General features: G+C 38.6%; 1 protein-coding gene across 4 annotated transcripts in view; it reads left to right on the forward strand.

The window, feature by feature from the left end:
* Tbc1d4 (TBC1 domain family member 4) overlaps positions 1-24,552 on the forward strand; it is a 194,326-nt gene that overhangs the window by 65,461 nt on the left and 104,313 nt on the right. The gene's annotated exons all lie outside the window — the stretch shown is intronic.

Genomic DNA, 24,552 nt, shown 5'->3' on the forward strand with positions numbered 1-24,552 from the left:
CCCCCACACACACACACATGCACATATACACCCACAGGCCCACATCTCCCTTCTCCCCCACTTCCTTTATACTGCCACCCCACTCCTTCAGTTGATTTAGCTCATGGTCAAATTAACTGTCAGAATCTATTTCCATCATTTCAGCATAAATAAAGTTTAAATAAAAGTTATTTAAACTTTTCCTCCCTTTAAGTTGTTTTTGTCAGTTATAAAAATTTTTCAGTGGATGGTTGGTTCCTCTTGCTTAGTAGGATATGATCTGGACTTCAGTCTGACTGTAAGGAGTGCACCTTTCATTTAGTTGGTTGTGAATTCTTTCTCTGCTGTGTCCCTGGATATTTGTGTGTAGAAGGAGATTTATGAGCTCATTATGGAGACTTTCTCCAGAATGATTTCTGTTTAACAATGTCAGCTGTTTTTTGTTGTATCTAGAATTCATTCTGGATGGCAAATGACCTAGGATTAGAATCTTCCCTGTGTCATGTTGAAAACTTGAGAATGAACTCAACTCCATGAATGTGGTTGTACCCTTTATGGTAACATAAAGTGATAAAATGCTTCTAACTGCTAATGTGGTTACTTGCCTGCACGTCACTGTGAGCACAAGCATCGCAGTGTTAAGTATAACTTAAGAACTGATGTTTTTTCCATCATAAGCCCAATCTTTTGTGGAATCCCTCTTGACATTGTGGAAACCCAGTTGAAAAATACTGCTGTAGAAAGAGATTCGTGTTTGGTTTTGGTAATTTGGGATACTGTAGGGAACCAGGAAGCCTTGTAACCATTGAAGCAAGGTGTTCCAGGAATACAAACCCCTATGGAACTGTTATGGTTTAGATATGAGGTGGTTCCCCCAAGGCTTCCGTGTTAATGTAGGAATATTTAGAAACCAAATAATTAGATTGTGAGAGCTGTAATCTAGTAAGTCCATCCTAGTTCGAATGGACTGGGTAGTAACTGCAGGCAGGTGGGGTATGGCTGGAGGGGGTGGGTCACTGTGAGCATTCCATGGAAGGATATATTTTCCCCGTGGCCTCTGTCTTTGCTTCCTGATCCCACTATGAGGGACTCTTTGCCCATGATGCTCCACCTCAGCTTGGTTCCAAAGCAATGAAACTGACTAAGATGGACTAAATCTCTGAAACCATAAGCCAAAATAAACTTTTCCTCCCTTTAAGTTGTTTTTGTCAGGTATTTGATCACAGCAATACAAAACTGACTAAAAGCATAGGATGGGAGTATAATAATCAGTCTTTTATACACCGATGAAGCCACAGATCACATAACTAAAATCTTGACAGCATTAGAAAGACTTTTTGTTGTTTAGTCCATGGTCTGCAGAATCCATTGTTCTGGGATCAAGATGAGGTAGAACATCATAGGGGAAGGGCCCCATGCAGGAAAGCTGCTCAGGACATGGCAGCAAGAAGAAGAAAGAGGGGTGAAGTGGCCATAGGGAGGATGCAGCCTTCCAGGGCACACCCATTGTGACCCACCTCCTCCAGCCATGTCCTGCCTGCCTACAGTTACAACCTAGTCAGTCCCTTCAAATTAGGATGGACTGGTTGGGTTATAGTTCTCACAATACAATAATTTTACCTCCCAACATTTCTCCATTACCACAGGAGCTTTGGGAGGACGTCTCATATCCAAACCATAGCAGATGTCCAGAGGCAGAAGGAACTCCATTTTTTTAAGACCAATAGTTTGGGCTTTTGTTCTTAAAGTTTTATATTTACATATGGCATAGGTTTAACACAGATGCTGGCAAAATTGAATAGGCAAGGTTTGAGGTTTGAAAAATAGAATTTCTATATATTGGATGCTGAATGAACAGTAACCTTTGATAAATTTTTGGTACTTATTTTAAATTTTCATTCTTCTATGAAATAGCTAGTATCCAATAAGGAGACCAGTTCTGGGTGTTTATTTTCCCAGTGGACTAGTTCTGAAGCTCAGATTAGCTTGTCTGTTGACTAATGGGAACTTTGTGCATGACCCTGGTTATCTTTCAAATCCGGTCAGCCACACCAATTCACTTAGTACTCAGGCACCTATTATGGGGTACAGAATGGCCTTTGTATTCATTTTTTTTCCTTTTTTCCTTCCCAGATCCCTAGTTTAGGGCTGGATCATCTCATACCCAGATTACTGGAATAGCATCCTAACTGGTCTGCTTCCTCAGTCTTCTCTTCCCCAAACACACATGTGCACATGTACACCCATAGACCCATATCCACCCACCTCTGTCCCTTCCTCATTCTGCCACCCCACTTATTCAGTTGATCTAGCTCATGGTCAAAATAACTGTTTTAATCTACTTCCATGATTTCAGCATCCTAAAATATTTTCCGTGGATGGTTCCTCTTGCTTAGTAGGATAAGCAAGAGAAACTATAGGCAGCTCACCTTTCATTTCCTTTGGTTTTAAGTCCAGACCTACATATTAGGTCATATGTATGGATGTTCTTTACCTTCCCTAAGCCCAGTAGCCCACATTAGCATTATTGACATCATTATTTGTAAAACTCAAGAGTACTTAGTTTCTATATTTACACTTAAAATACAAACCACTCTGGATGCAATTACTGTTACTCACCACTAAGAATACTGCAGTTTTTGGCTGTTCAGTGCTTCTGGGTAGCCCCACTGTGGCCTTCTCTGGCTCTTCTCCATCCTGTGTGCCCCAAGGGCATCTTGCACTTCCCTTATGAAGGCATTTGCCACACTGTCCTATACCCACTTGCTTTCTTTCTGTATCCCCTGTTGGACTTGGAGCTCTATGATGGCAGAGGACCATTCTTGTCTTGTGCGTCATTCTGCCATCTAGCACAGTGCCTCACAGGTTATAGGTCACAGAAGAAATACTCATTGAGGGAACGCACTTTGTAGATATGACTCTTACTCAAGAATTGGGATGTTGATGGTTACGGTGGCGCATGCCTGTAATCCCAACAGTTCAGGAGGTTGAGACAGGAGGATCTCAAGTTCAAAGCCAGCCTCATCGATTTAGCGAGGCCCTAAGCAACTCAGTGAGATCCTGTCTCTAAATAAAATAAAAAATAGGGCTGAGATGTGGCTCACTGGTTGAGTGCCCCTGAGTTCAGTCCCCGGTTCCCCCACAGACCCCTCGCCAAAAAAAAGAAAAAACTGGGATGTTGCTTAAATGTGGATTGTGATAGGCAGCTTCCCTGCAGCAGTGTTGGAAATTGGATGTTAATAGGTTTGGAACTCCTCTAAAAGTCTTCCAGTATATTCTAAAAAAACTTTTCCAATTAATATTTTTTTTTTGATGATGACCTAGAAATACCTAATGACTTTATTTCTTCTTTTTGTTTGTCTGTTTGAGATTCACTGAATTCATGGGTAAGGTTTATTTTGCCATTTGACCTTACTTTAAGGGCAGTAATACTGTGGAAGCTGTTTGAGGGTGACTTAACTAGGTTATACGTTATTTTAAAAACAAACTGTGGTATGAGGTAGAAAACTTGTGTTATCATCCAGATTTGAGTTCTGTGTGAGAGGAAGCAAAATCCATGGATTGGGAGGATAGAGCCCAAACTCCTACAGCTCTTCCAAATTTTCAGGCTCTCTTCCTTGTGGTAGACAGTCTTCTTTTCTCCCTGCCTTGCCGTGAGGTCTCTCCTGTCCTCATGCTGCCCCAACCTAGGTTAGGATTACCTGCTCAGTGTTTGGAGTAGTTAGACTAGAGTCATTTCTATAAGTGAATCTTAGCTGATTGATTAATCTGTAGTCTTTTGAAAATTTGTGGGATTAACCGAAGTTAATATTACAAACAGGCACTGCTTTTTGAGTCCTAAGAGTGTTTGTAAGCATTATGTTGTCCCTTGATCCAGTAGCTAGGGGCTATCTCCACAGCTTCATAGGACAATTTTGGTGTTATTCTTTGAAACACTTGTGTCAAATGGTCTCTGCCATTGAAGCATTTTAGGAAAAGTCCTTTTCTTCAAATATGTGTGGGTTTGAGAATGATACTGAAGACTCCTGGGGCAGACACACTGAAAGCATGAGTTGGGTTTTATTGTAAGACCTCTTCTTTATCCTCTGTGGTTTTAGTTCCATTTCATTGTATTATATTTGGAAAGAATGGTATCATGTTTTTCATTTTACTCTATCTTATCTGCATCAGAATATAAATGAATGTCATATTTCCCATATGCTGACCTTTTAGCCCCAGTAAAGCAAAGGAGCAGTAGGAGAGAAGAACATTTAAACCATTTGTTGTTAAACACGTGGCACAACGTTCATCTACTTTTAACTTCCTAGCTTTCCTCCTTGGATTCGTGGTGTATGTGAAACAACTTGCACTTGAAGTTGGTTGAAATATTTTGTATCTATGCTTAATGATAGATGGGAATTTTCTCCTTAGTATTTCTAAATTAGTTTTTTCCCCCACATTTATTTTCCATGTGGTATCCCTGAAAAGAAAAAAAAGGCATTATTATTTTTTTATTGATTTTATTTTTTTAAATACACAACAGCGGAATGTATTACAATTCTTATTACACATATACAGCACAGTTTTTCATATCTTTGTATAAAGTATGTTCACGCCAATTCATGTCTTTTACATGTACTTGTTTTTTTTTGCATTACAATTCTTATTATACATATATACCACAATTTTTCATATCTCTGTTTGTATATAAAGTATGTTGACACCCAATTCATGTCTTCATACATGCACTTTGGATAATGATGTCCATCACATTCCACCATCCTTGCTAATCCCCTGCCTCCTCCCTTTCTCTCCCACCCCTCTGCCCTATCTAGAATTCTTCTATTTGTCCCATGTTCCCTCTCCCTACCTCATTATGAGTCAGCCACCTTATATCAGAGAAAACATTAGGCATTTGTTTGAAAAAAAGGCATTTTAAAATTTTTGGTCACCAAGTGCAATCTGCTCATCAGGTAGAGGCACTAATTCTGTGCAGCATGCCGTGATCCATCTTCTTAAGCAAATATAGCATGTGTGGAGTTTATTTATAGTTTTGACTTTTAGTCTTCATTGGCTTTTATTTTATTTGGGGCATGATTCATTAGGGTGATGGGTTGTAATAGTTAAGGGTCAGCTGAGGAGAAGGAGACAGAAGAAGAAACACTGCCCTAACCTTTGCGTGCTAATGGGATGTGTCCACACCTGGGTTACTGTGTGCATTGTGGTGACTGTGGTTTAGGCACATATAATTCAAGGGCAGACCAAAAGCTTAGGAACTTTTAGTATGGCAAGAGCAGAAGGTCATGATATATATTAAATATTACCTGCTTAAGCGACTGTTAATTGAGTGATTATCATGAACATACACTTTGCTTTATATACGCTAGCTTATTTAGACCTTATGACTGCTCTGGGAGTGCTGCTGTTTCCTTTGTACAAAGCAGGCAATGAAATTTACAGTTAGTGGAAAATCGAGATAGATAAACGAATTTGGTGGACAGATTTTAAAATCTTGATTCTGAGAAAAATCTGTTAAAACTTTTAGCAAATGGATCAGAACATGTGAAAGAAGTTTTTTTTTTTTTTTTTAATTTTTTATTGTGGGTTGTTCAAAACGTTACAAATTTCTTGGCATATCATATTTGACACTTTGATTCAAGTGGGTTATGAACTCCCACCTTCACCCCATACACAGATTGCAGAATCACATCAGTTACACATCCATTGATTTACAAATTGCCATCCTAGTGTCTGTTGTGCTCCGCTGCCTTTCCCATCCTCCACCCTCCCCCCTCCCCACCTCTCCCCTCCCCTCCCCTCCTCTCTCTCTACCCCCTCCACTGTATAACCCTGAGGGTCTCCTTCCATTACCATGCAATTTCCCTTCTCTCTCCCTTTCCCTCCCACCTCTCATCCCTGTTAAATGTTAATCTTCTTCTCCTGCTCTTCGTCCCTACTCTGTTCTTAGTTACTCTCCTTATATCAAAGAAGACATTTGGCATTTGTTTTTTAGGGATTGGCTAGCTTCACTTAGCATAATCTGCTCTAATGCCATCCATTTCCCTGTAAATTCTATGATTTTGTCATTTTTTAATGCAGAGTAATACTCCATTGTGTATAAATGCCACATTTTTTTTATCCATTCGTCTATTGAAGGGCATCTAGGTTGGTTCCACAGTCTTGCTATTGTGAATTGTGCTGCTATGAACATCGATGTAGCAGTGTCCCTGTAGCATGCTCTTTTTAGGTCTTTAGGGAATAGACCAAGAAGGGGAATAGCTGGGTCAAATGGTGGCTCCATTCCCAGCTTTCCAAGAAATCTCCATACTGCTTTCCAAATTGGCTGCACCAATTTGCAGTCCCACCAGCAATGTACAAGTGTACCCTTTTCCCCACATCCTCGCCAGCACTTGTTGTTGTTTGACTTCATAATGGCTGCCAATCTTACTGGAGTGAGATGGTATCTTAGGGTGGTTTTGATTTGCATTTCTCTGACAGCTAGAGATGGTGAGCATTTTTTCATGTACTTGTTGATTGACTGTATGTCCTCCTCTGAGAAGTGTCTGTTCAGGTCCTTGGCCCATTTGTTGATTGGGTTGTTTGTTCTCTTATTGTCTAATTTTTTGAGTTCTTTGTATACTCTGGATATTAGGGCTCTATCTGAAGTGTGAGGAGTAAAGATTTGTTCCCAGGGTGTAGGCTCCCTATTTACCTCTCTTATTGTTTCTTTTGCTGAGAAAAAACTTTTTAGTTTGAGTAAGTCCCATTTGTTGATTCTAGTTATTAACTTTTGTGCTATGGGTGTCCTATTGAGGAATTTGGAGCCCGACCCCACAGTATGTAGATCGTAGCCAACTTTTTCTTCTATCAGACGGCGTGTCTCTGATTTGATATCAAGCTCCTTGATCCATTTTGAATTAACTTTTGTGCATGGCGAGAGAAAGGGATTCAGTTTCATTTTGTTGCATATGGATTTCCAGTTTTCCCAGCACCATTTGTTGAAGATGCTATCCTTCCTCCATTGCATGCTTTTAGCCCCTTTATCAAATATAAGATAGTTGTAGTTTTGTGGATTGGTTTCTGTGTCCTCTATTCTGTACCATTGGTCCACCCGCCTGTTTTGGTACCAGTACCATGCTGTTTTTGTTACTATTGCTCTGTAGTATAGTTTGAAGTCTGGTATCGCTATACCGCCTGATTCACACTTCCTGCTTAGCATTGTTTTTGCTATTCTGGGTCTTTTATTTTTCCATATGAATTTCATGATTGCTTTCTCTATTTCTACAAGAAATGCCGTTGGGATTTTGATTGGCATTGCATTAAACCTATAGAGAACTTTTGGTAATATCGCCATTTTGATGATGTTAGTTCTGCCTATCCATGAACAGGGTATATTTTTCCATCTTCTAAGATCTTCTTCTATTTCTCTCTTTAGGGTTCTGTAGTTTTCATTGTATAAGTCTTTCACCTCTTTTGTTAGGTTGATTCCCAAGTATTTTATTTTTTTTGAAGATATTGTGAATGGAGTGGTTGTCCTCATTTCCATTTCAGAGGATTTGTCGCTGATATACAGGAATGCCTTTGATTTATGCGTGTTGATTTTATATCCTGCCACTTTGCTGAATTCATTTATTAGCTCTAATAGTTTCTTTGTAGAGCCTTTTGGGTCTGCTAGGTATAGAATCATATCATCTGCAAATAGTGATAATTTAAGTTCTTCTTTTCCTATTTTGATGCCTTTAATTTCTTTCGTCTGTCTAATTGCTCTGGCCAGTGTTTCGAGAACTATGTTGAACAGAAGTGGAGAGAGAGGGCATCCCTGTCTTGTTCCAGATTTTAGAGGGAATGCCTTCAGTTTTTCTCCATTCAGAATGATGCTAGCCTGAGGCTTAGCATAGATTGCTTTTACAATATTGAGGTATGTTCCTGTTATCCCTAGTTTTTCTAGAGTTTTGAACATAAAGGGATGCTGTACTTTGTCGAATGCTTTTTCCGCATCTATCGAGATGATCATATGGTTCTTATTTTTAAGTCTATTGATGTGGTGAATAACATTTATTGATTTCCGTATATTGAACCAGCCTTGCATCCCAGGGATGAATCCTACTTGATCATGGTGTACAATTTTTTTGATATGTTTTTGTATCCGATTCGCCAGAATTTTATTGAGGATTTTTGCATCTAGGTTCATTAGAGATATTGGTCTGTAGTTTTCTTTCTTTGAAGTGTCTTTGTCTGGTTTAGGTATCAGGGTGATGTTGGCCTCGTAGAATGAATTTGGAAGTTCTCCCTCTTTTTCTATTTCCTGAAGTAGCTTGAAAAGTATTGGTATTAGTTCCTCTTTAAAGGTTTTGTAAAACTCTGCTGTATACCCATCCGGTCCTGGGCTTTTCTTAGTTGGTAGTCTTTTGATGGTTTCTTCTATTTCCTCAATTGATATTGGTCTGTTTAGGTTGTCTATATCCTCCTGACTCAATCTGGGCAGATCATATGACTTAAGAAATTTATCTATGCCTTCACTATCTTCTAATTTATTGGAGTATAAGGATTCAAAATAGTTTTTGATTATCTTCTGTATTTCTGAAGTGTCTGTTGTGATATTGCCTTTTTCATCCCGTATGCTAGTAATTTGAGTTCTCTCTCTTCTTCTCTTCGCTAGCATCGCTAAGGGTCTGTCGATTTTGTTTATTTTTTCAAAGAACCAACTTTTAGTTTTGTCAATTTTTTCAATTGTTTCTTTTGTTTCGATTTCATTAATTTCAGCTCTGATTTTAATTATTTCTTGCCTTCTACTTCTTTTGCTGTTGTTTTGCTCTTCTTTTTCAAGGATTTTGAGATGAAGTATGAGATCATTTATTTGTTGGTTTTTTCTTTTTTTAAGGAATGAACTCCAAGCAATGAATTTTCCTCTTAGAACTGCTTTCAATGTGTCCCATAGATTCCGATATGTTGTGTCTGTGTTTTCATTTATCTCTAAGAATTTTTTAATTTCCTCCTTGATGTCTTCTATAACCCATTGATCATTCAGTAACCTATTGTTCATTCTCCAAGTGATGTATGCTTTTTCCTTCCTTCTTTTATCGTTGATTTTCAGTTTCATTCCATTATGATCAGATAAGATGCATGGTATTATCTCTACTCCTTTATATTGTCTAAGAGTTGCCCTGTGACATAATATATGATCTATTTTTGAGAAGGATCCATGTGCTGCTGAGAAAAAAGTGTAACTGCTTGATGTTGGGTGGTATACTCTATATATGTCAATTAGGTCTAGGTTATTAATAGTGTTATTGAGTTCTATAGTTTCCTTATTCAACTTTTGTTTGGAAGATCTGTCCAGTGGCGAGAGAGGTGTGTTGAAGTCTCCCATGATTATGGTATGGTGGTCTATTAGACTCTTGAACTTGAGAAGAGTTTGTTTGACGAACATAGCTGCACCATTGTTTGGGGCATAAATATTTATGATTGTTATGTCTTGTTGGTGTATGGTTCCCTTAAGCAGTATGTAGTGTCCCTCTTTATCCCTTTTGATTAACTTTGGCTTGAAATCTATTTTATTTGATATGAGTATGGACACTCCTGCTTGTTTCCGAAGTCCATATGAGTGATATGATTTTTCCCAACCTTTCACCTTCAGCCTATGTATGTCTTTTCCTATCAAATGCGTCTCCTGTAGGCAGCATATTGTTGGGTCTTGTTTTGTGATCCATTCTACTAGCCTGTGTCTCTTAATTGGTGAGTTTAAGCCATTAACATTTAGGGTTATTATTGAGATATGGGTTGTTCTTCCAGCCATATTTGTTTATTTCTGTTACTAAACATGGTTTGTTTTCCTCTTTGATTATTTCCCCCCCCTTTACTGTCCTACCTCCCACTGTTGGTTTTCATTGTTATTTTCCATTTCCTCTTCCTGTAATGCTTTGGCGAGGATGTTTTGAAGAGATGGTTTTCTAGCTGCGAATTCTTTAAACTTTTGTTTATCGTGGAAGGTTTTAATTTCATCTTCCATCCTGAAGCTTAATTTCGCTGGATACACAATTCTTGGTTGGAACCCATTTTCTTTCAGTGTTTGAAATATGTTATTCCAGGATCTTCTAGCTTTCAGAGTCTGTGTTGAAAGATCAGCTGTTATCCTGATTGGCTTACCCCTAAATGTAATCTGCTTCCTTTCTCTTGTAGCTTTTAAAATTCTCTCCTTATTCTGTATGTTGGGCATCTTCATTATAATGTGTCTAGGTGTGGATCTCTTATGATTTTGCACATTCGGCGTCCTGTAGGCTTCTAGGATTTGGGATTCTGTCTCATTCTTCAAGTCTGGGAAGTTTTCTCGTATTATTTCATTGAATAGACTGCTCATTCCTTTGGTTTGGAGCTCTGTACCTTCCTGTATCCCAATGACTCTTAAGTTTGGTCTCTTAATGTTATCCCATATTTCTTGGATGTTCTGCTCATGGTTTCTTAACAGTCTTGCTGAGCTGTCTATGTTCTTTTCCAGTTGAAATACTTTGTCTTCATTGTCTGATGTTCTATCTTCTAAGTGTTCTACTCTGCTGGTAGTATTCTCCATTGAGTTTTTAAGTTGGTTTATTGCTTCCTGCATTTCTAGGATTTCTGATTGTTTGTTTTTTATAACCTCTATCTCCCTGTATAGTTGATCCTTTGCTTCCTGGATTTGTTTGCGTAATTCATTGTCGAAGTGATCTTTCATTGTCTGATTTTGCTGTTTAATGTCTTCCTTGATACTCCAGATCATCTGAAGCATGTATATCCTGAATTCTTTATCTGACATTCCATCTGCTGCAGCTGTTACCTCTTCTAAAGTTGCGTTGACCTGCATTGCTTGTGGTCCTTTCTTTCCTTGTCTTTTCATACTGCTTGCGTATCTTTCCTGCAGGTGCGGGCGGCGGCTCTGCTCTCTCCTTATTCCAATTGGGGTGTCGTGGCTACCACGCCGGCAGGTCACTGTGCCTGTTCTGGGAGCTGGCGGCGGCTCTGTTCTGCCCCTACTCCAATTGGGGTGACGAGTGTACCACGCCGGCTGGCCACCGGGCCTGATCCGCCAGTCGGTTGCAGGTTTGCCTACCCTGCAGACGCGGGCGGCGGCTCTACTCTGCCCCTACTCCAAATGGGGTGACGTGTCTGTCGTACCGGCAGGCCACTGGGCCTGTCCCGCTGGTCGGTCGCAGATCTGCCCACCTTTCGGGCACGGGTGGAGGCTCTGCTCTGCCCCTACTCCAATTGGGGTGTCGTGACTACCCCGCCTGCAGGACGCTGGGCCTGTTCCTGGCACGGGCGGCGACTCTGCTCCGCCACTACTCCAATTAGGGTGGTGTTTGTACCATGCCGGCAGGCTCCTGGGCCTGATCCACCGGTCTGTTGTAGGTCTGCCTACTTTGGAGGCGCGGGCGGCGGATCTGCCCTGCCCCTCCTACCACGCCTGCAGACCCCTGGGTCTGATCTGCAGTTTGATCACTGGTCTGCTCACCCTGCGGGCGCGAGTGGAGGTTCCGCTCTGCCCCCACTCCGCCCCCACTCCAATTAGGGTCACGTGACCACCACACTGGCAGGGCCTGATCCGGGCGTGGGAGAAGGATCTGCTCTGCCCCTATTCCAGTTGGGGTGACATGTGTAGCGCACTGGCAGGCCACTGGGCCTGACCTGCCCGGCTGTCACAGGTCTGTTTACCTTGCAAGCGCGAACGGCGGCTCTGCCCTGCCCCTCCTACCACGCCCATGTACCACTGGGTCGCGGGTCTGCCCACCTTGCGGGTGCGAGTGGTGGCTCCGCTCCGCCTCCTCTCCAATTGGGGCCACACGGTCACCACGCTGGCGAGCCGCTGGGCCTGCTCCGGGCGCTGGCAGCGGCCCGGCTTCTCCCCTCTGGCTCAACGACAAATTGAGGAGACTCGGGTGACTGTGCCTCACCCCCCCTACCAGGAGACCAACTGCTTATGTCACCGCTGGAATTGATGAAGTTCTCTCCTCCGCCGCTTTCTGCTGACATCAGATCTCTGCCATGTTGGTATCCTATGCGAATGGCAGCATTTCGTTCCCCTTGCCGGGCAACCAAAGCAACGGGTGAGTCCTGACCGGCCCTCAGCAGGACCCGTACCGAGAAGCAGTTTCCGCGGGCTCCTAGCCCCGGTCCAGGGAAGTTCCGGGAGCCGGAACTCGGCCGCTCCGTGCTCGGTGTAAGCTCCTATAAGTGTAAGCTCCAAGAAGCAGTCCCCGCGGGCTCAGTTCCGGGAGCCGGAATTCGGCTGCTTAGTGCTTGTTGTATGCTCTGATAGGAGCAGGGTCCGAGAAGCAGCCTCCGCAGGCTCCGCGGGACGGTTCCGGGAGCCGGAACTCGGCCGCCCCGCGCTCGGTGTTCGCTCCGATAAGCTCAGGTTCTAAGAAGCACCCAGGCGCTGAACCCTAGCAATCTGTCTGCAAGCCGCAGGTGAATTGCAGCCTGAAATTACCTGATCTATGGCTGAATGAGCTGCGGTGAGTCTAAAACAGGGTAGGTGACGTCAGTTTACCATCATGGTGGCTGCTGGCTTCCTCTGTGGTCTGACCGGTGTGGAGAACCGAGATGGACCGCTTCCTTTCCCCCGTCTCGAACGCAGAATTCAGCCCTGAGTACGGTGCTTGCACGGCTGGCAGAAACTGCAGCGCTGTAACCCTGCGTCTCTATCCCAGCGCGCGCTGCAGACTCTAGCCGCGGGGCGATTTGCTGAATAAGCAGTGTTACCCTCCGTGCGACAAACCTTTCGCGTTTGAGTCCCCGTAGCAGATCCTCATGCGATGGAAATCCTTCCTCCAGGTTCCGGAGCACCCCACTATTGCTGGAAATTCCTAACAAGATATCCTTTAGCCGTCCTGACTTGTCATACTCCCACACAGTGAAGCAGCACACGGGGGTAATGCACTCCCCTCGCCGCCATCTTCCCGTCTGTGAAAGAAGTTTTGCAGGAACTTTTATGGCTTTTAGATAAGATTTGCTAAACTTATTAATTGAAATGATCTAAGTGTTTAAAAAGAATCTGGGGTTGTGAGAACATGCATGTTCTCTTTGAAGGTCTTTGTTCACAACAGAATATTGAGTCATTAGGGAGCTTTGTGTTTTTGTTTCTTAAAATTGTATTTAGGATTTTGTATGTTTTACTGTGAAGCTTCACCAAAAATCAGTCTGAATCAGCACATGGAATGAGCTAAATTAATCTTCAAAACTTCAAGAAGGAGCCAATACTTTATGTTATCTATTAGAGTATTTTGAAGGGGGAAAATCACTAATGAGTCTTTTTGAATAAATGTACACTGGAAAGTAATACAAGTTTGATTCAAAATGGACCACTGAAATGGAACAACAAAGTAACTGTGAACCCAGCCATTTTTTCCCTATTTTTAATGCGACCACTCTGTTTAAAATGGATAAAAATTTAAATCTAGAACAAAATTCATAGTAGAAAAATTTAAGCCAAATTGAGCAAAGATGGAAAGTTTGCATGTAATCAGTCATCACTGGACTATGAACATTGAAATTGTTGAAATTCTGATATATATACACACCTCTAGCCTCAAAAACTTAATCACATGTGTATAATTATGTGAAGATAAGTTTATATATTTGAAGTATAACTTTCAATAGAAGACAAAACTGGTAACTGACCAGTTGCTTTGGAAAAACTGGATTAATATTATATGCACACACATGTATTTATATTATATGTACAAATATGTATATACGCAATACATATTTGTAGAGTGAGTATAGGTGAAGTGATTTGATTAAGACCTGAAATTTCCATCTGGCACTTACCACTTTTTATAATTATCTTTTTTTTTTTTTTTTTTTCCTGTGCTGGGATTGAACCCAGGGCCTTGTGCTATGCAAGGTCAAGCACTCAACCAACTGAGCTGTATTTCTAGCCCTATAGTTATCTTAACCACTGTCTCCTTACACATACTTTACTATACATCTAGATTGGAAAGGAACTCTATACAGAAGATGTAATCTTGTATGTTTTATAAATGCCAAAAATGACATTCAGGAAACACTTCAATTTATAATAAGAAAATACTTGGTAGTAATTTTAACAGAATTGCTACATTTGTACACTGAAAACTACATCATTGAAGAACATTAAAAAAGTTTTAATTTTTTTTTGTATTGAGGATTGAATCTAGGGCGCTTCACCACTAAGCTTCATTCCCAGTCCTTTTTATTTTTTAATTTAAGGCAGGGTCACTAAATTACCCAGGCTGGCCTTTAACTTGTGATCCTCCTGCTTCAGCCTCCTGAGTCACAGGATTATAGGTCCACCACATCTGGCCTAAGAAGGATTAAATTAATGGACAGGCATTCTATATTCATGGATTGGAAGCATACTGTTAAATTGATATCCTTAACTGGATCTACAGATTCAATTCGTTCTCTATTAGAATCCCAGAGAGCTTTCTCACTGAAATTAACAAGCTGATCTTAAAATTCACATGGAAAAAGCAAGGATCTAGAGTACCCAAAACAATATTAAAATAACTGAACAAATTTAGAGGACTCACACTTAAAGGTATAAAACTCTTAGAAGAAAATACAGGAATAAACCCTTATGATTTTGGGTTAGTTGGTGATTTTGACCCCAAAAACACAAAAAAGAAAAAATTGATGTTGGACTTCATTAAAATTAAGAACTTAATTTTTTTTATTAGAGTATGATGGTTATACATAGTAGTTGGGTTTATTTTGGCAAAATCATACATGCTTGGAATTTGATTTACTCTATTTCACTCCCTATTCTTCAACTTTCCCTTCTTTCCTCTCTCCTCCTGTTCTTCTTTTACTCTACAGATCTTTCTTTCATTCATTTATTTAATTTTGATTGATGTTTTCTAGATAAGGAACTTAAGTTTGTAGTTTTCACCATCAAGAAAATGAAGAGACACAATAAATAGGCTAAGGAACTGAGCAGACACTTCTCAGAAGAAGATATACAATTGATTAACAAATACATGAAAAAATGTTCAACATCTCTAGTAATTAGAGAAATGCAAATCAAAACTACTCTTAAGATTTCATCTCACACCAGTCAGAATAGCAGTTATCAAGAATACAAAGAACAGTAAGTTTTAGTAAGGATGTGGGGGAAAAGGCACACTCATGCATTGCTGGTGGTACCACAGATTGGTGCAACCAATCTGGAAAGAAGTATGGAGATTCATTAGAAAACTTGGAATGGAATCACCATTGGATCCAGCTATCCCACTTTTTAGTCTATACCCAAAGGACTTAAAAACAATATCCTATAGTAATGCAGTCACATCAATGTTTATAGCAGCTCAATTCACAATAGCCAAACCGTGGAACCAACAGATGAATGGATAAAGAAACTAGCATATATACACAATGGAATATTACTCAGCATTAAAAAAGAATAAAATTATAACGTTTGCAAGTAAATGGATGGAGTTGGAGAATACCATGCTAAGTGATGTAAGCCAATACCAAAAAAAAACAAAGGTTGAATGTTGTCTCTGATAAGTGGATGCTGATCCATAATGGCGGGGGAGGGCATGGGAAAAAAGGAGGAACTTTAGGTAAAGGGGAGGGAGGGGATAGGAGGAGGCATGGGGGCAGGAAAGATGGTGGAATGAGACGGACATCATTACCCTAGGTACATTTATGATGGCACATATGATGTGATGCTACATCATACAACCAGAGAAATGAAAAGTTGTGCTGCAAAATTGTGAACAAGGAATCAAAATGCATTGTGCTATTGTACAGACCTAATTAGAATAAATCAATTAATTAATCAAAATTAAACCAAAAGAAAATGAAAAGATAACCCACAGAATGTGGGAAAATATTTGTGTATCATATATCTAAAGGGACAAGTAAATAAAATACATAAACAATTCTTAGGACTTAATAAAGATCCAGTTATAGAATGGAGTATTTGAATGGACATTTTTCCCAAAGAAGATAGGCAAGTGACAATAAGCACATAAAAAGATGCTCAATATTATTTTCCATCAGGGAATGCAGCTCAAAACACAATGAGATACTACTTCACACCTATCAGAACAGCTATAATCACAAGGACCAACAATAATAAATGTGGGTGAGAAAGTGGAGAAATTGGAACTCTGTTGGTGCACTGACTTTGGAAAACAGTCTGGCAGTTCCTCAAAAGGTTAAATGTGAAGTTTTACCATGTAACTTAGCAATACCACTAAGAACAACGAAATATAACTCCATGTAAAAACTTACGTATAACTGTTTATTATAGCATTACTTATTTGGGTTGACAACCCAAATATCCAGCAAGTGATTAATGAATAAACAAAATGTGACATATCCATACAATGGAACAGTATTTGGTGATAAAAAGAAAGTACTGGGGCTGGAGTTTTGGCTCAGGGGTAGAGAGCTCAAGTAGCTCGCATGAGGCCCCTGGGTTCAAACCTAAGCACCACATAAAAATGAAATAAAGATATTATGTCCACCTACAACTAAAAAATAAATATTAAAAGAAAGAAAGTACTAATATATGCTATAGCATGGTTGAACCTCAAAAAGTGTTTAAATGAAGGAAACCAATCAAAAGACACATACTGCATGATACTATTTATGTAAGATGTTCAGAATAGTCAAATCTATACATGCAGAAATTATATTGGTGGTTGCCAGGATTGGGGGAAGTACTAAGGTCAGTTATGGAGACAGAACTGGTAAGGGGTGCAAGGTTTCTGTATGGAATGATGAAAACATTTTAAAATTAGATGATGGTGATCATTTTGCAACTTTGAAGATATATATAAAACCAGTGAATTGTATGCTTCAAGAAGGTGAATTTATGGTATGTATGTTATATATTCATAAAGATATTAGAAATTGATAGCTAATTTTCTGATATTTTTCTTGCTTATTCCTCTCTTTTTATCTATTTCATTTTTCTCTCTTTGTCCTATCTTGCTTCAGTTTGATCCCATGCCTGCTTTAGTCAGCTTTTTTTGCCCTTGTGACCAAATGACCCAATAAGAACAACTTTAGAGGAGGAAAAGTTTATTTGGGGGCTCAGGGTTTCAGAGGTCTGAGAGAGAGAGAGAGAGAGAGAGAGAGAGAGAATACACTCCACTATTCAGGGACAAAATATATACCCAAAGGCACTCCCCCAGGGACCCACTTCCTCTAGCCCCACCTTACCTACCTATTAAGTTACCACCCAGTTAATCCTCATTAGGGGATTAATTCACTCTTTGGGTTGAAGTTCTCATAACCCAATCATTTCACCTCTAAACATTGCATGTCTCACACATGATCTTTTTGGGAATATCTCACATCTAAACCATAACAATACCCAACAGTTTCTTGTCAGTCTATGTTCCTGTCTTAGATGGGAGTTCGGGATGGTCAGTTTCCAGAGTTGGGCCTGTTAGTGCTTGCTGTGGGCCCTTTCCAATCAGCTGTTGACTGGAAAGAAAGGACCCTTCAAGTGTCACCTGCTTTGCTCAAATTGGCAGGCCATGATTTATAGTGGGTATCTGTGCCTCCTCTGGGCTCTCGTGTTTCCACGTCCATGAGACACCCTGTTGCTTCCATTTGCTTCTTTCTTCTCATTTTCAGATTTGGAAGGAATTGTTCTGGTGAAAAAAATAATATCCACTTAAGAGATTTTAAAGTTCTTGAGGAAAGAGCTCATGGTTTATTAATCTTTTTAAACCCAGCATCTAGCATAGGCCATGGAATCAGTAAATACCCAGATAAGCACTTGCTGAATAAATAGATGTGCAGAGATGAATGATTGCTCAAATGACGTGGGCTAGAATTTGTAGCTGGTGCCACTTACTTTGTTGACAAGAAGGGTTCTGGATGCCTAGTGTCTCCTCCTTCCATATGCAGATCAGAAACACTTTGGTCAGCTCCTCAGCACTCAGCTCTACATGCCTCAGTTTATCAAGAACTTTGGATGGCATGTAACTACCATATTAGGTCTCCAGTAGCATCCAGTTGTTAATGATCTAAGTTGCTCACATTCTGCATGCACTTGAGTGAGTAATTAATTGACCCTTGGGTCCTGAGCCTGGTTTCCAAATATCCATGGCCTTTGATTCCTTGTTTTTTGCCCTGAACCTCCCTAAATCTTGCTTGTGGGTAAACCGATCGAATATAGAGTGTAGTCATGCAGGGCCTTTACCTGAGTTTTCCTGAGCTTTCTGTCCCTAGTAAATTTCTTTCATTTATTCCACTCTCCCATTAAAGATAAAAACGTCAGTAAACAGAACCATATATTTCACAGAGATGAAGTGCCCAAATGACCTATATTTAGAAACGACTTCTGAATTGATTGCCTTGGGCTAGCTACTGAGATGCACTAAATGCCTCCTGATTCACTTACCCTCAACACTTACCTTCCAAGGTTTCATTTCCTTGTTGCTCTGAGTTTTGCTGCATTTTCTTTGAGAAAATTATGCTGAAGTAGAAATGAAGGACAAGGGCATAAAACGTGCCCTCTGTTGAGGACAGGATATTTATTGGTGTTTTAACAAGGCCTGCAGAGCTTTAACTCTTTAAGTGGAGTCAGGTGCGAAACTTAAATACCTTAGCCATTTTTCAAGCCCAGGTGGTTCACAGTGGTCTTACTCATAAGTAATTTATGGAATCATGAAATTACAAGGAACCCAGTGTTTTCTGTGACTTCTGAAGGGCTGTGAAGATTTTAATTTTTATTTATTTATTTTGGCTGTGAAGATTTTGAATGTTACTTTTCTGGCTTGAACTGCTGAATGTGTTTCTTAACAGATTCCCTTGACAGATGTTAAAAGGAAGAGACATGAAGGCGTGGAGCCCTCACAGGGGGATACTTTTAGACACTGGAGTGGTTTGAAAGACCTGGGTGAACTAATTCAGTTATGGCTAAGAACCTCTTCCTATCATGATAATGCTTGTCATGAATATCCCTCTTAAAATAATGGAGGGAAGAGAGATGTGCAAGGAATACAGACATCTGTACTTAAAACACACACACACACACACACACACAATGACATTGACATTCTGAATTTAAATGAAGAATTATAATCTTAGTATTCCATGTTCAAAGTCATTTTAATTTGTTAATTTAACTCTTTAAATGCTGTCTTGGCTTCGATCTTTCCTGTATTGTCATTTACAATCTTTCCTGAATAATAAAATATGATTATTCAATATAAAAAGCTTATGCAAATAGAGTTTATACACTATAATAGTAGGAAATGAAAACCCAAATCATTGTGTACTTTTTCTTTTTAACCTAGTAGTCCATGGTCTTTCTAGATTGGTGAGCTTTGATAGCCTGGATTCTCCATTTTTTGTATCAATAAGGATATTGGATACGTGATGGTCCACATGTAAGAAAGATGTAAGGGATGTTGCAGCCTTACCCAGACAGTTTGTTCTTGTCAGTCCCTTGCCTACATGATGTGCCAGTACCTAGAAGTCATTCAGTAGCTGTCATATCAGTTGCACAGCTGCTGGTGACACGGAGAAGCAGCAGCAGCTGATGGACAAGTGTGACCATCCTCATTCCTGTGTGTGGGTGGAGGACAGCAGATGGTCCTATTTCTGCAATTGTTTCTAACTATGTGTGGGTTTACCTTTACATGTTTCCTTTTAAAGTCATAACAAATGATTTTAGTGAAATATTTTGAAAGATGATTTAGATAAATATAAAGAAGACAACTTATCTATTGTCCCTCATTACCCAAACATGATTACTGTAAATATTTTATCATATTTCTTTTTAAAAAGCCTTCTATAAAATGTGTAGTTAGAATCTTTTTAAAAAAATTTTTTTATTTGTTCTACTCAGTTGTACATGACAGCAGAATGGATCTCGATGTATCTTATACAAATGGAGTGTGCAACATTTCAGTTCTCTGGTTGTACAAGGTGTAGAGATGCACCATTTGTGCAATCATACACATACCTAGGGTAATGATGTCTATCTCATTCCACCATCTTTCCTATCCTCATAACCCTCCTCACCCTCCCCTTTATCCAATCCAGAGTTCCTCCATTCTTTTCATGCTGCCCCATCATAGATCAGCATCCACTAATCAGAAAAAAAAAAAAAAAGAAAAAGATTCTGAGCTCTGTCGCTACCTTTTAAAACTTAAAGAATTATATTTATAGTATATCTCAAAACCAAGTTTGTTACTGATATAAGTGCATTAAAAGAAGTTTATCAAGTTAATATAGTAATATGTGTATATAATATACAACATGTTTAAAATAGTAAAACGTAAGTGACCATACATTATTAAGTTAATATAGCATACCCAAAATCATAATTGGGTTCAAATACTGTGATTGAATGATATTTCAAAGTACTTCTCAAACATTATTATACTGTTCTATTTACATATAATAAAGATCTTCTTAAGTTTAAAGTATAAAAAAATGATTTATTAGAAATAGCACTTGACTCACTGGGATTATGGCTTAGTGGTAGAGTACTTACCTAGTATGTGTGAGGTACTGGGTTTGATCCTCAGCACTACATTAAAAAGTAAATAAATTAATTAATAAAATAAAGGTATTGTGTTTTTTTTTTTTTTTTAAAAAAGAAAAGAAATAGCACTTTACCTCTGGGATCATCCTCCCTAAAGCCCTCCACCCTCATCTAATCCTAAGAAAAATATCAGACAAATCCCAATTAAGGAACATTTTCCAGAATGCCTGATGAGTACCACCCCTTAAAACTGACAGGGTCATCAAGACAAGGAGAGTATGAGAAGCTGCCCCAGACAAGAGGAACTCAAAGGGACAGGATGACTAAATGTCAAGTAATGGAGCAGAAAAAGGACCTTGGGGAAAAAAGCAAAAGATAGCTGCTGGAAGTCTGGACTTTAGTTATAATAACGTATCAGAACTGGTTAATGGTAACAAAGGTAACCTGCTAAAGGAGGGGGTTACCAAGGAGAAGGGAGATGGATTTCAGGGAACTTTTTGTATTCTCTTCATAGCCTTTCTGTAAAATTGAAATGCTTTAAAAATCAAAGTGAATCATTTAAACTGTGTTGTAATAATACTGAACATACATTTTTGCTTTTCTTTTTTGTAATGGGGATTGAGCCCAGGATGCCGTATCCCTGAGCTGCACTCCCAACTCTCTGTTTTCATTTTGGGATAGGATCTTGCTAAGTTGCTATGCTGGCCACTAACATGGGAACCTCCTGCCTCAGCCTCACAGTCCAGCTGTGCCCAGTCTGCTTTTCCTTATTGTGTCATTTTAAAAAACAAACAAACAAAACTAGTGATCACTGTTCTCAGAATGTGTTATAATTCATGTAACTAATTTTTTTTCTAGGTGGGAGAGATTTTATATGTATCTATTTTGTAAGTAAAATATATGTATATCATATAAATTGTTTCCAGTATTAAGTAATGCTGTACTGAACAGCAGTGTCATTTGTGTACCCTTTAAAAAAGGATTTAAAATTTTTTAAAAAGTACTTATTTTTAAGAAGAATTTAATCATCTACAAAAATATATAATTTTTTACTCCTTTTAAAATTTTTTTGATTGGTATTTTCTACATGTACTTATAGGTGAAATTCTTTTTGGTACATTTTTAAAATATGTTTATAACATAATATTGTTAAAATTCATTCCATATTTCTTCCCCTTTCCCTTGTTTCCTCCTTTCCTCCCTCCCTCCCTCCCTTTCATCCTCCTCCTCCTGCTCCACTGAGCTTCCCTATATCTTCATGATATCCTATACCTTCCCTCTCCACCTTCTTTTTCTTATTTGGATCTAGCTTCCATTTATGAGAGAAAACCTTTATCTCTTAATTTTGAGTCTGGTTTATATCACTTAGTGTGATTTTTCTTCATTTCTATCCATTTACCAGCAAATGCCATTATTTTGTATAAACATTTAAGTGCTTTATCATTATAGTATGCTGATTTAATATGGATAAACATGGAGGAGTGGGATAGTTGGGTCATATGGTGGTTCCATTTCTGTTTTTTTGAGGAATCTCCATATTGCTTTCCATACTGGTTGTACTAATTTGAAGTCCCACCGGCAATGTATTAGTGTACCTTTTCCTTCACATACTCACCAGCATTTATTATTGTTCATGTTCTTGATAAGATGAAATCTTACTGTAGTTTTGATTTGCATTTCCCTGATTACTAGAGATGTTGAACATTTTTTTTTTTCTAATTTGTTGGTTATTTGTATTCTTTTGAGAAATTTCTGTCTAGTTCTTTGGTCCATTTATTGATTGGGTTATTTGTTTTTTTTTGGTATTGAGTTTTTGAATTCTTTATATATCGTAGATACTAATCCCCTGTCAGAGAAGTGGCTGGTAAAGATTTTTTTTTCTCCTTCTGTAGGTTCTACAGAAATATTTGACATTTTTTTTAAAAGGAAGAATAGATTCCTGAAAGTGGAATTACTGGATTAAGTTGTATGAAGATATTAAACATTCTGAGCAGGATTTTTTTGTTGTTGTTGTTTTAAACCAAAAGCCTAGTCTAGTTTAGAGTCATACCATTGGTATATAGTGCCTGATTTATCCTGGACTTTCTCCAGGATGGTGTATAATCTGTTGTTTCATAATCTTTTCCCCAAACTGCATCTTTTAGATTTAATCTTTAATTAGTTTTGAATTTAAACACTTCTCCCTTATGTTTCTTTTATTACTTTTCTTTAGAGTTATCTGACCTACTTGAGTGTGTGTTTCTCTTGTCAGTTTGCTTCAGCTCTTTAATTAGTAAACACAAAACCTTCAAATAGTAAGCACAAAAAAAGATGGGAGATGGGGCTAACTATGTACTCTTTTATAATGCTGCTGTGGATGAAACTAGGAAGAGAAAAAAAGTATAACTATGATAAAAGCTAATCTAGGTGAAATTTGTATCATAAGAAAATACAGAAGTAATTAATAGTAAATAGGAAATTGTTTTCTTTGTGTATGTGTTAATTGTTTTGTAACAACATGTGGATTTTGGAAATGTAGGAGTTGGTAAACAAAACTATTTACACTTCCCTCTTTTTATTCTTTAAGGTATTTTCTAGGTTGAAAATAGTTTATTGTACACAAAATACCCCTGAAACATTTAGAATGTAGTTTATTTAATCAATTTTATAGTTAGATCCTATAATAAAAATATTTGTTTAGTAATAATGAAAAACTATCTTTAGCAAGTAATTTTATTACTAGCCAGTAAATATCTTAGTCCTTTCTCTCTTCCCCAAAGGCCACAAAAATATTTCTTAGCCCATTTTGTTCCATTGTCCTCAGATGTGGAATACTTATAAAAACTTAAACTGAGCAATGAATATACCACTTGTCATGACTTTGCAATAATCAATATGTCTTTAGAGGTCTGTTCTTTTGAAAAGAGGAATAGGTACATGATTACAGTATTTGAAAAAGTATATGAAAGTATATAAAGGATTTATAAGCTCTAGATTATGGTTGTAATCTATTTTAATGCACCTGTGTCAATTCCATGAAATACAGAATTGAAAACTTGGGATTTAGTGGGATAAAAGTAGATAGGAGTGAGAAACCCTGGTGGCTACTATTGCATGGGAGGGTGACTGTAGATAACAACGTACTGTATATCCACAGCACTAGAAGAAAGGATTTGGAATACTTTCGTAAAGAAATGATAAATGTTTGAGCAGATATGTTTACCCTGATTTAAACACTATGTAGTGTATACACATATTGAAATACCATGTGGTATGCCATTAGTATGTACAACTTTAATGTTTTTATGTACCAGTTTAAAACAAATTTAATAAAAAAAAATAAAGTGAATAATGTTGTGATGTTGGGGATCTGGTAGAAGGTGAGGATTTTTAGGTGCCTTGACCCTGAATCTTTTAGCACCCTGCCATGTACAGGAATATGTCATACTCCATGGGTGAGAGGCAGTTCAATCTCCTGTTCTGGTTTGTTTTGGAACAGTCCCTGAGAGAGGGGCCCTGGAGCCAAAGGGGCTGTGTGTTCTTTCCTCATGACTGCAGATGCCAGACATACTGTGATCTTGGACTGTGGAGCTCATTAACTCAGAGCCTGATGACTGGCAGGCTTCAATTTCCTCCTATCTAACAGAGGATAGAGGGTGTTTAGATGCCTGTGTGTGTGCAACTTTACCTCTCTGTGAGTTGCCTTTCCCCTTTTGTGCTTTTAGGTATCACATAGTTTTAGAAACGAGTCTCCTGTATCTTCTTACTTATGCCATCTTTATAAATTTAATCCTTTATTCTCTGTTAACCTGAATTAAAATACACATACAAAATAATTTATTAGAAATCTTTTCATAAAAGATTAGGAGAATGTGCGTGGGTGTGTGTGTGTCTTTGATTAAGGGCAGGAGAAAACGTGGACATTGAAATGGTTTTTAGAGTAAAAGTGTATGTACTAAATAAATATATGAAGTGAGGCAGGAAAATGACCTTTTAAATGGGGAATGTGATTAGAATGCTCAACTTAAAATGTTTTATCCTTTTCTTTGAACTATTCCCTGCAAATGGAAGTATTTATTATATTAGAGTCATTATTATGGAAATGGCTAGTTTTTGTATTACAAGAATTGCAAAATGTT

This window comes from Marmota marmota, unplaced genomic scaffold (assembly GCF_001458135.2).
Source record: "Marmota marmota marmota unplaced genomic scaffold, marMar, whole genome shotgun sequence".
Classification (NCBI taxonomy): domain Eukaryota; kingdom Metazoa; phylum Chordata; class Mammalia; order Rodentia; family Sciuridae; genus Marmota; species Marmota marmota.